This window comes from Alligator sinensis, unplaced genomic scaffold (genome assembly GCF_000455745.1).
Source record: "Alligator sinensis unplaced genomic scaffold, ASM45574v1 scaffold598_1, whole genome shotgun sequence".
Lineage (NCBI taxonomy): Eukaryota > Metazoa > Chordata > Crocodylia > Alligatoridae > Alligator > Alligator sinensis.
This window is the reverse complement of record NW_005842669.1, coordinates 150,535-162,165: the sequence shown is the minus strand read 5'-3', so window position 1 is coordinate 162,165 and position 11,631 is coordinate 150,535.

Below are 11,631 nucleotides of genomic sequence, written 5' to 3'. Positions count from 1 at the left end.
AGGGAAGTTTAAGAATTAATCCCATGGTTGAAAATGTGTGTCAGGGACACTTACTTCAGGGGGGCTAGTCAAGTTCATCTTAGCTTAGCTGTTTCAGGGCTTTCTCTGCTAAAAGTAGTGACTATACAATTTTTAACTAATGAGTTGTTTACCAGCCTCAGAGGGTCAGATACTTATCTAATTCAGTTGGAATCCATGGGGCAATCTTAATTTTTATCAGTTGGCCCTGCTACTCTCTATACAAACAATACTCATGAGGTCAACAAAGTTGTAAACAGTCTTCTAATTGATTGAACTCCTACATAATTGAAAATGAAAAATGTTACTTCAAGATTAATTCCACTCTGAAACTTGAAACAGCTTAGACTTTATGATGGGAAATCTGTGAGACAGGGCAAACTAATGGAAGTGGTGTCACAATGTTAACCACTACCTTGCAAATGAGACTGCTATAACAAACAGCCAAAATATCCATTCCAGTGGATATCAGCTATATTGGCTGCCTCATAAGGATCCAAGTTTCATCTGGCAATAGATAAATTGTTGCTCTTTCTAACCTTCCTTGGACTTGCATTTAAACTCAAGCATTAATTGAACAGCCACACTTCTGATAGTATCAGTTCCTCTGACAAATCACAAAAGTCCAAACTGTCTGCTGGCATTTTAGACTTGCAGTTACAATAAGAAAGACTGTACATATGTTCTTAATTTGATAACTATTTTAGTTTTCCTCAATGTCAGTAGGCTTTTTTTAATGTCTTGTGCAAAGCAAGAGAACATATTACTGATTGCCTGAAATCAGATTTTAAATTTTTACCACACAGAATACTGTTTTCCCTTCTAGTATCCAAGTGCCCAATGCAGAAGCCATTTCATGAACTATTACAATCAAATCCTTCTGCAAAAGCAAACAGCTAGCTTCCACGACAACAGTAATGGAATGCTGCTTGCAATAATTTTGATTAAAACTGACAGCAGATAAGAAACAAAACAGGAACAGATCTTGTCTGTGCTTTTGTACAAGGCAATTGTAAAACTCCCAAACATGACATTGTTCCTTCCCAAACTGTAAAATTACATAAGCAGTAATTATTTATTTCAATTCAAACTGACTGAAAATGTTGCAGCATATTTCAGTACAAATGTCTATTATTTTAGCATCCAAAAATAATTCAGGTTCCAGTAAAGCAACGAAAAATGTTCACTATGCAGTGGAAAGATATCTCGCTTCCCAGGATAGATAGATTTGTGGTGCTGCACTCTCCATGTTCAACACACTGTCACATTATTTTCTGTAACTTGATCTAGAAACTATCATAATACTCATGTAGTGATGGACTAGCACAAATGATATGATCTAAATTCTAATCAGGTCTTTCATATATCCAAGATTTTGTGCAAAATCTCCTTTGCCTGGACAAGAAAACCCTAGTAATGTTTTGAGGATGTGACAGAGGTTCACCATTATCTTTTGGTATAAGTGAAGTTGCGTTGGGTTGGGAGCCAGAGGCCCTGAGATTTGTGTTTATACTCTAAGTTGGGTTTATATTTCTGGGCACTTCAAAGTCTACTACTGAACATTGGCCTTGTAATGAGAAAGGCAAGTATCAGTTACCCAACAGTACAACTAAGTTTCATGAGCCACTGCACAAGGTGACCTCTGGGAGTTAGAGCCAGGATCTCATACCTATTCAGCAAGTGGCAGATCTAGGACCACAGTGTAGTGGTGGCAGAGCTCACTACTGCATGTGTTACAGTGAGCTCACCACTGCACCACCCTGGAGCCACCCCTGCATTCAGCCCCCCTGTCTTTTATAATAAGGATATGGAGAAGCATATACTTGTGGCAGCTTCAGAAGGGGAGGAGCCGCTGCTGCTCAGGAGCATATAGCAGCTATTGGGTTGTACCTATTAAGTGTGCACGATTCCTGTAGTGATAAATGTTACCTAAATTGCCCTGACTTGACCTTGGATGAAGCAAAATTAAAACTGCTATGCTCTACCCTTGTTTCTGGATTGGGCATGTGCCAACAGGAGCAGGTGGGCAGGGTTTGCTCAAGAGCATGAAATCAGTCTTTATCAAAGTACATTATGTCCTTTGCATTTCTAAATTGCCCTCAGGTTTCAATTCTAGAGATAGTTTTTATGTTCATTAGGAACCAGACTGGGACCTTCCAACTCGTGCTGCTGAGCCCCACAAGAACTTTTCAGTAACAAAGATATCATGTCATTGCTGAGCTTGAGTACATCTGAACGAAAAGACTACAGATGAAAAGGTCCATTATTCCAGTACTAAGCCTTGAAAGCCTTGAAGTCCTGAATCCCATATTTAACAGCATGACCAATCTGCCATGAGTCTTTTGATCCCACCAATATCTCTTAGGAGCTTTTTGTTAAATATCAGAATACAGACCTTTCAACTATGGCACAGTGTTTTCCTTTTCTTAAGCAATCATGCTTAAGATTTGTCTTTTAAACCTGAAATAGTTCTGGAGTTAAAATAGCCTACTTTTTCCTATACATAGATCAGACATAAAGAAGCACATTAATATAAGCAACTAGGCCCTATGGTGATAGGTGCTCTAGAGATGCAGTAGATATGTTAGATTAGTTTAACAGTCAGCAGTCTTCTTAAGATTTCTGTCAACTACTCCATAAGTTGTGTGAATAGTATATCCTTCTAATAGCCCATATATATCAATCTACATATATGAAGCTGCCAGTAATGTCTCCAGGAAGAAATGTGCTTATATAGTGCTCCTAGCCAAAAACAGATTAAAGCAGAGGCAGTCAAGACACATAAACAACTACTATTTTTGCATTCCTTGCACATACATGCTTTATGTGTGTTATTACTGGTCATAGCTACCCAATGTGTAAACACTATATTATCAGACTCACAAAGCCAGCTGGAATTCCTTTTAGGCAAGGAAGAACAAGAATTTCTCCTAAAATCACATGTTCTATCATATTAGTTTGGGATACAGAGATTATAATCCACAAATATGGAAATATGTAAAACTATTACAGCCCCAGGATATGTGGAGGGGTTATCTTAAAAAAGGAATCTTATTAAAATTTTCTTGCATGTGGTAAAAATATAAAATCATTTACCTTCAGGCCCCCTCTATACATGCAGGTAAAGGCACAATGGGAACTAATGCACTATTCACACAGTCATGTCTCCTGCCGTGCCACACAAGCATGGCAAGAGGTGCAATTATGGGATCACACATTAGATCCCATTGTATCTTACTGCTGGTGCAAAGGGGAGCCCTCCACCAGCAAGACGCTCCCACAGCTGGGAGTACCACACATCCCAGATCAGAGGCTCACAACCCTGGGGGCAGCCTATGCATCCTCAGAGCTGAAGTATCACTGCTGTGGTGATCTCCCCACTGGAAATCTCTGACACTGAAGGATCACCACAGGGACAATCTCCCTCGTACTGTGACCACAGGGAAAGCTTGATACTCCAGCCCCAGGGTTGTGGGTTTCCCATGCTCCCAGGGTTGGGGGGGAGGAAATTGCTCCTGCACTGATCCTCCAGTCCCAGGGGTTTCCCCACACCCCCAGGGAAGAGGAAATCACCCCTGTGGTGATCCTCTGACTCCAGACACAATCCTCAGGATCCAGGGGTATTACACTGAGCCCTGGGGATTGTGGCTGCCACAATCAAAGTTCCTGCCATCCCTAGAGCTCCAGGGTTTTACACAGGGCATGGTGATGGGGCTCTCAGCCACAGGAGAAACCCTACAACACTTGCAAATTAAAGCTCAATAGCAACTAGCTATAAAGTTAGTATACATTTTTTACGTCTATCTTCATAGCTGGTTGGAGCTTTTATGGTACAATAGATGTTTTGTATGTGTAGCCAGTCTGCAGTTAATTTCGCAATACTGGTAATACATAAAGTGGGCCCCAGAATTTTTGCATTTGGAAAACAGAGACATTTCAGAGCTGTAACAAATGAAAAGTAATTGGAATCCAAACAACTTTCTAATTTGAATTTACTTTCGTCCAAATCCTGTTTTGCTTTCAAAAATCTTCAGAAACACAAAATGCAATCCAGAAAATTACTTGTGTTCCATTACTGAGCTGGAAATCTGCATCAGCTCTATATTCTTATATTCTCATTACTGTTCACACCATAGCAAGTGCCCAAACTTGCTACACACTAAATAGACATATAGGAAATACATGGTCTATATCCCAAAATAAAGAGTGTGTACACAGACAAAAACACACACACACACACACACACACACACACACACAAACTATCAGTCATTGCTGGCTCACTTTAAATTACAAACTTTTCACATGTTGCCATATTTCACATACTTCATGTTGGGTAACTACAGGACAGGACTCCACTTTTCTACAACAAATGTAGCTCTTCCTATTTAGAGGTGCTGAAAGTGCAGATAGCATCCTAGCAATGTTCACATATCTTTACTTCCTAGTGCCTTCTTGAAACCATCCACTGCTGCAACCTGTGCTCTTCCCCCTAATTTCACAAAGGTTACTACAGTGTAGGCCAAGGCATCACCGTTACCTTAGTGATAAAAGGGTTTGCTGTCTAGCGGAGGGGTGTATGTAGATGAAATGGGAGCTCTAAATTGAAGTGGTGGGTTTTTAAAAACACCACTTTAATTTAGGGCCCTTTAAACCCGTGTCATATGCACGCCCAAACTTAGCTGCCTCTCCAGCGGCAGAGAGGGGAGGGTGAGCTGTGGCCGGGTGGAGTAGTCCCTGGGCTGCAGGTGGGGAGGGGGCTGGTGTTTCCCTCCGTGGCAGCGGCAGCCCCTCCCCCCCTCACAGGGGGTACCCCAGCTGCTGAGGGAAGCACCGGGCCCCTGCGCAGCTCAGACAGTCAGGCTCCAGGGAAAAAAAAAGATCAAGCTCACCACTTTTCTTGGGTGGAGCCTGCCTCCTGGGCTGCTGCCAGGCTGCCTGCAGAGCCCCTGAGCTGCACAGAGCCCAGTGCTTCACTCCACGGCTATAGGGAAGCAAACTAAAACTTCTTGGAGGAGTTTTAGTTTGTTGCGCCCCAAGTCATTTAAGGTGCATTACGCTGCTGAACTTGCTACAGTGGCTGATATTACTGCACAATGCACCACCGATGCATGCAAACACCAACACCATTAAAGCAGTGCAAAAGCATTTAGGCCACTTTAAAGTGTTGTGCACATATACCCCTCATTTCGTCTACACACGGCCTAATTCATGAAAGGGTGAGAATGAGATTTAGCACCCCACCCCACAACCTCATGTGGGTCCTTGTACCTTGGTATGAGTATGTGAGTAAGCATGCATGATATGTAAATATGGACCCCAACATTTGCATCTAGAAGGGAGAAAATGTAGTTGAGCCTCTTGTCTTCATCCCTTGCTTATGCTGTGCCTGTCACTGTAGCCCAAAATACTTAGGGGAGTGAAGCACTTGTCAAGACTTGACTCCAAAAAAATATTCTTCCCCCAAACTATATGGGTTGGAGAGCAACTGGCATAGAATACCCATTTATATTTAGCTCATTTCCTGGTTTAAAGCATAACTGCACTTGTACCTGACGCTTATATGTATACACTGGAACTAGACCTACCTAAAATGACACTGACCTAAAGAACAGGACAGGAAATATTGAACCCTGGATCAGTATCAGTTTTGAGGTTAGAAATCTAGCACATGATGTATTTGACATTTTTACCACCACACAGCCAGGAATTTGCTTTGTATGATGGCACTGACTTAGAGTCCTAATATCTTATAGATATATGATCTTGTGCTGTAAGTTTATGTGTACCGCTGTGAAATATTTATATTATTCAAGTCCAATATAGCTAGATACAGATAAGCAACAGTCCTGACTATCCTTGTGGAAGAAAATGAAAAAATAAAAAAGCATCAATAACATTTTTAGATTTTAAATATTTACCAGTAAAATGGTTTATAAGGTCTGAACAGTTTAACTAAGGCAGCCTGACTTACACACCAAGAGATAGGAAAAAAATACTAATAAATATTGCAAAACCAAAACTAAAAAACGAAATCTAACCTCTGAAAGATAAAACAAACATAATTATACATGTTGTGCGAGTGCTATGAAAGCTTCACTGACATGAGTTGGGAATGCCCACTTTACTGAGAAGGACTCTCTATTATTACTGTTTCCGTGTGTGTGTGTGTGTGTGTGTGTGTGTGTACACAGAGAGATAGAGAGAGAGGGAGAGAGAGAGGGAGATCTGTTTGTGAATCTCTGCATAATTATCGTATTAATTATTCTTAGTCATTAGGATGAAGGCTCCTTAAAATGATATTCTAAAATAATTATTGCCTATTAACATGCAATTATCTTATCATTCCCTATTGTTTCTCAAGTCAATTTTTCATTAGAGGAAAAAGGCATGTGTAAAAGCCTTCTTGGAGCACAGTCAGACCTCTAGCCTGGTTTTGTGCTAATTACTGGGGCTTCTTTCATTATCAGCTGGACTTTAATGACAAAGGAAGACAAGTGTAGAGCCTGTTTGGCTTTAGCTAATTACTAGCCATTCCCTATTCAATTTATGCTCAGAGGAGTGCAATAATCATGACACACTGCATTAGTTCTGTCACTGGCAATGTCTGCCATGATGACGGTTAATTGACAGGGCAGATTCTGGTTGGCAATAGTATTTTACCTTACTAGTTTAACAGAATCTTAGTTATATTTGCTCATGAGCAAACTTCTGTGGCTATTTACTTCACACAATGCTCATATTTAACTGTAAAGTACCGGAAAGAATCACTCCTATTTCATGCAAAGGGGCTAAGGTAATTGAAAATTTTCCACTTCATTAAAGATGCACGTGACATAGCTCAGAGTTGCCTGTAGTTTAAGAATTTTTGTAATTAACATTTCAGCAGCAGTTAATTTTTAAAAATTGACCAGAAAATGAAGAGCCAATAAACATGACAAACTGATCAACTGATCAAGAAGAAAGTACTTGATTTTTTATTTTGTTTTTTCAATAATATATCTGTAGTAAAAATACAGCGATCAGAACCAGCTGAACATGCTACATTTACAATGCAGCAATGGAAGCAGTAGGGTGTAGATCCATTGTGAGATTATTGATAGATGTTAAGCCATTTGGCACTCTCCAAAGCCACAGAATTCAACAGCAGTTTTCTAACTGACTTGCATGAATATTGCATCAGGTTCTTTGTAATATTGGAAGATAAGGGATTTATTATATCAAAAGTACTGTATAGGATGTAGCGAACAGTGACAGATATGTCAAAACCATGATCTAGCCCATACCCTCACATCTAAACAATGTTACTCTGATAACTTCCACACTGAAGCGGAGCATATTTAAGTTCTAGTACACATATCTGCCACATCAGGTTTTGAGGCATAAAGCATTTAACCAAAAAAATGCACCTCTCACCTTTTGCTACATGTGCTACATTTTAAACAAATAAGTGGGCTCTTGTCACAAGGACTTCCTCAATAAGTACTTAACGATTGTTTTGAGATTTGTTTCCATCAGCTGGTTGAGAGTATACAATTGAAAGACTGGACCATCTTGCCATTCTGTGAAGTTTCAGTTGCCCATAAGGATCCTTATTATTTTTTTACTCTTTAGGCTGTTAAAAAATTGCTTTCCTATGTGTAATTTCAACCACTATCAAGTCTACTGATAACACCAGACCTAGAGACTTTTCAAACATGAAAAAAGACAAAATCCAACAGCAAAAAAAATCCTGGAAAAAATGAGATCAGATGATTCAGACAATGGCAATTGGATACAAGTGAATGCAAGCTGGTATGCACAGAGAGATAAATAAATGGCCTGAATATTAAGATTCAGGGAAGCAAACCATGTATTTAAATACCAATAGCTTAAACAAATCCTTAAAATGGTTTCTTAAATCATCCGTAGCAGCAGTCCCTTGATACCATATGACAGTTTTCCAATAGATAGGGAAGTCAGTGAGTCCAGAGGTGACTGAAGAGCCCCATACAAAATCTGTATGTTCGACTGCAGACACAACATACAGTTCCAGAAGCAAGGATAGTTAGTAATCTTAAGTCAATTTATTTGCTAATTTCAGGCAGCAAATAGTATTAGTGTGGTTTACTGCACAGTAAGCATGTCTCTCTGTAGATGCACATGCTTACTGTGTCTTAAACTATGCTACTGTGCAGTAAAGTGTCTCATGTAGATGCACCCAGCGAGTCCAAGTCTTTCATACACTTCACCAAAGCAATCAACAGTGACCTAGAACTCTTCAAATGAGTGGACACACATGACGATCATCAGCATACTGAATATCAGGAATGGAGGTGTTTCTTATCTTGAATTTGGAATGTAACTGGTTGATGATAAGGAGATTCCTCTCAATGTGGTACTGGATACCAAGTTCAGATGGAAGTCTATCATTACTGAGATATGGAATAGCTGCAATACAGATGGAAAAAAGTGTTGATGCAATCATGTATCCTTGCCTAACTCCAAGTCTAATGATGAAGGCATCCATTTCAGATCCATTGCTTAGGACAGTTGCTGTGATATCACTCTGAAGAAGTCTGACAATGGTAACAAACTTTGGTGGGCAACCAAATTGCATCAGGATCTTCCATAGGGCTTCCTGTTGATTGAATCAAAGTGTTTAGTCAGGTCAATGAAGGCCAGGTAAACATTGCTGTTGCTCACAGCACTTCTCCTGCAGCTGTTGCATGACAAAGATCATGTATATTGTGCCTCTGAATGGTCTGAAACCACACTGGGACTCAGGTAGAATCTACTCAGCAAAGGGAGTGAGTCTCTTGAGCAGAATGTGTGTTAGGATTTTCCCACCTATTGACAGGAGTGCAATGCCACCGTAATTGCTGAAATCTGATCTATCTCCTTTCTTGAATATGGTTGATTCTGGTATCTCTCAAGTCACAATCTGTTCATGTTTCCAAATTTTCAAAATAACAGCATATGGTTGGTGAGACACCTTTTTTCTACCATGCTTATAAATTTCAGTTGGCATTCCATCAGGACCACATGCTTTGTTGTTCTTTATCTGCTCAATGGTTCATCGGCTCAAACCCCCTTGATAGATTGGTGGGTCTGCAAGGTGGTCATTAATGAGTTGGTGTGGAATGGCTTTGATGGCATTATCTTCAATATTAGAATCTTGGTTCAGAAGCTCTTGAAGTGTTCCTTCCACCATGCACTGATGGTGGAGCTGTCTTTAAAGACTGTTGTTTCATCCTCAGACCTTAGAGGGCAGTTTCTTGCATGCTTGGCCCATAGATAGCTTTGGTTGTGCTAAAGAAATTATGCATATCATAGCTGTCAGCCAACCTTTGTATTTCCTCCCACCAGTTGTTCTTTTGCTCTTGAATTTTCCTTTGGGTCTCTGCTTCAATGTTGTGATAAATGTCTTGCTTCTGTTTGGTGCTGATGTCATTCTGTGCAGTTTTAAAGACATTCCTTTTTCTGTCAATAAGAGCTTGAATTTCCTTATCATTCTCATTAAACCAGTCCAGATGTTTCTTTGTGGAGAAGCCTAGACATTTTTCATATGCCACATGGATGTTTTTCTTAAGGCTCTCCCAGTGACCAATGGTGTCATCATCATCAGGGAAGTTGGAGAGTTTCAAGGGCCTTTTGAAGCACTCGATATTGAACCTCTTCATTGGCTGCTTCTTTTGCTTAAGCCATTTTGGGGCAATATGAGCAGACATGATGGAATGCATCAAATGATGATCAGTCCAGCAGTCATGAGCATGTTTCAAATGCTTGTTCAGGAGGAATAATTCCATTTGAATGGACTTCCCCCACCCCTCACTTTCCAAGTGTTCCTTTCTGTAGCTCAGAGTACCTGTCCACTTTAGCAGTGAAGTTTCCAAGAAGAATCAAAGTATTTTCTTTGAGGACAAATGACAGGACTTGGTTGAGTTTAGGACAGAATTCTTCCTTTAACTGATCATCATCTATATCAAGGTGTGGGGCACATTTACTGATAACTGTTGTGTGCTGTCTGCTGGTCAATGCAAGACAAAGGGTTGTGAGACATTTGTTAATGCCAACCAGACACTCTGACATCTGAGTAGTGATCTTGGTCTTGATAGCAAAACCAATGCTGTAGACGTGTCTATTTTTTCAGCTTTTCAATTCCAAAAGGCGTAGGCATCACTATGGTCTGTGAGTTGCTCCTCCCCTGCACATCTGGTCTCAGTAAATGCAGCAGTATCAATATCAAATCAGTCAAGTTCTCTGCCCACTAGTGCTGTCCTTTGCTCTGGTCAGTCACTATTAGGGGTGTCCACCAGGGTGTGGACATTCCAGGGTTCAAAATTTACTTCCTGATTCGGATTTCAGAAAGAGCAGTATGACGATAAAATTTTCCAGTCAGGTGAAATGAAACAGACTATGTTTAAGATACCTTTTATAGCCCCTTCCACATATGGAGTGGCACAGTGGATCCTAAACAGGCCTGCTCAGTCATTACTGAAGCTGCCAAATTGCACACCTGTCTCAGTTCCAAGTACAAAATAACCATCATACAATCAGCACCTCCATGTAGCTCTGACTAGGGGCTTCTGGTAATCATTATCATGTGCCCCTATCACCACTCGTTCATTGACATAGGACTTGCTGTTCATGATAGATGCCTGTGCACGTCTTTATTATTGTAGAAACCTTACTCTCAACCGTGTTGCCTTGGATGACTTTACCAGAAGTACAAAACTCCAGATGGCATCTCTCTTGTGGTCATTGGTAGCACATAAGACTGTCCACCACATAAAGGGTGTGATCCTTGGGAAGAGTTTCCTAAATATGAAAGAATTCAAATGTCATTTTCTTGAGGAGGTGGGGAGGGGAAGGATTGCTGCAAAAGTTTGATGGGGTCATAGATGGTCAGTCCAAGTGGAGCATGAGCAGGAGATTACCAGAGTGTAAGCATAGTTCCCTTCTAGTTTGAGTCCCAGTTGCCACAATTCATTGTAATGCTATTTGGCTAGGTTAACTGTGAAGCTATGACTTCCTATTGCAACCTTCATTTTAATTAGAAGTAAATGCATCATGGCCATTACCTTTTATAGTTTGACATGTCCTACAGTGCCCTGAAATGGAATATTTTCTACTGATAGTCTGATATCTCAGTGTATGCTTTATTTGAAATCCTATTCCCTTTCTCTCCCAAGTTTACTAATTCACTTGACATAACCTACCCTTCAGCAATATCACTCCATGAACAGTTTAATTCTAATTTTATAGCACACTTTGGACTAGATCACATCTCAGTGCTCGCTGGTTCTAGGTCACCATAGTGTCGAGTTACATCACCATAGCTCATCTCTACAGCAACATATAATGTCTCTTGTAGATGCACCCAACTTCTCCGAGTTTTCTTCGGTTGACACGACGGGCTCGCGTGTTTAGAGCCTTCAACCGGATTGGACTAAAGGTTCGCGTGGAAGGAACTCTTGTCCGCTTCTCTTCTTTTCTGTCTGTTACTGCAACTCAAGCAAGTTTTTCTGCCTGCACCGCGACCATCTTCGGTGTAAGTAAAATAATCTTTAATCAACCGCTAAGCGTCCGTGCCTAATTCTAGTCCGCCGGCCTGCATTCCCTGACCCGCGTG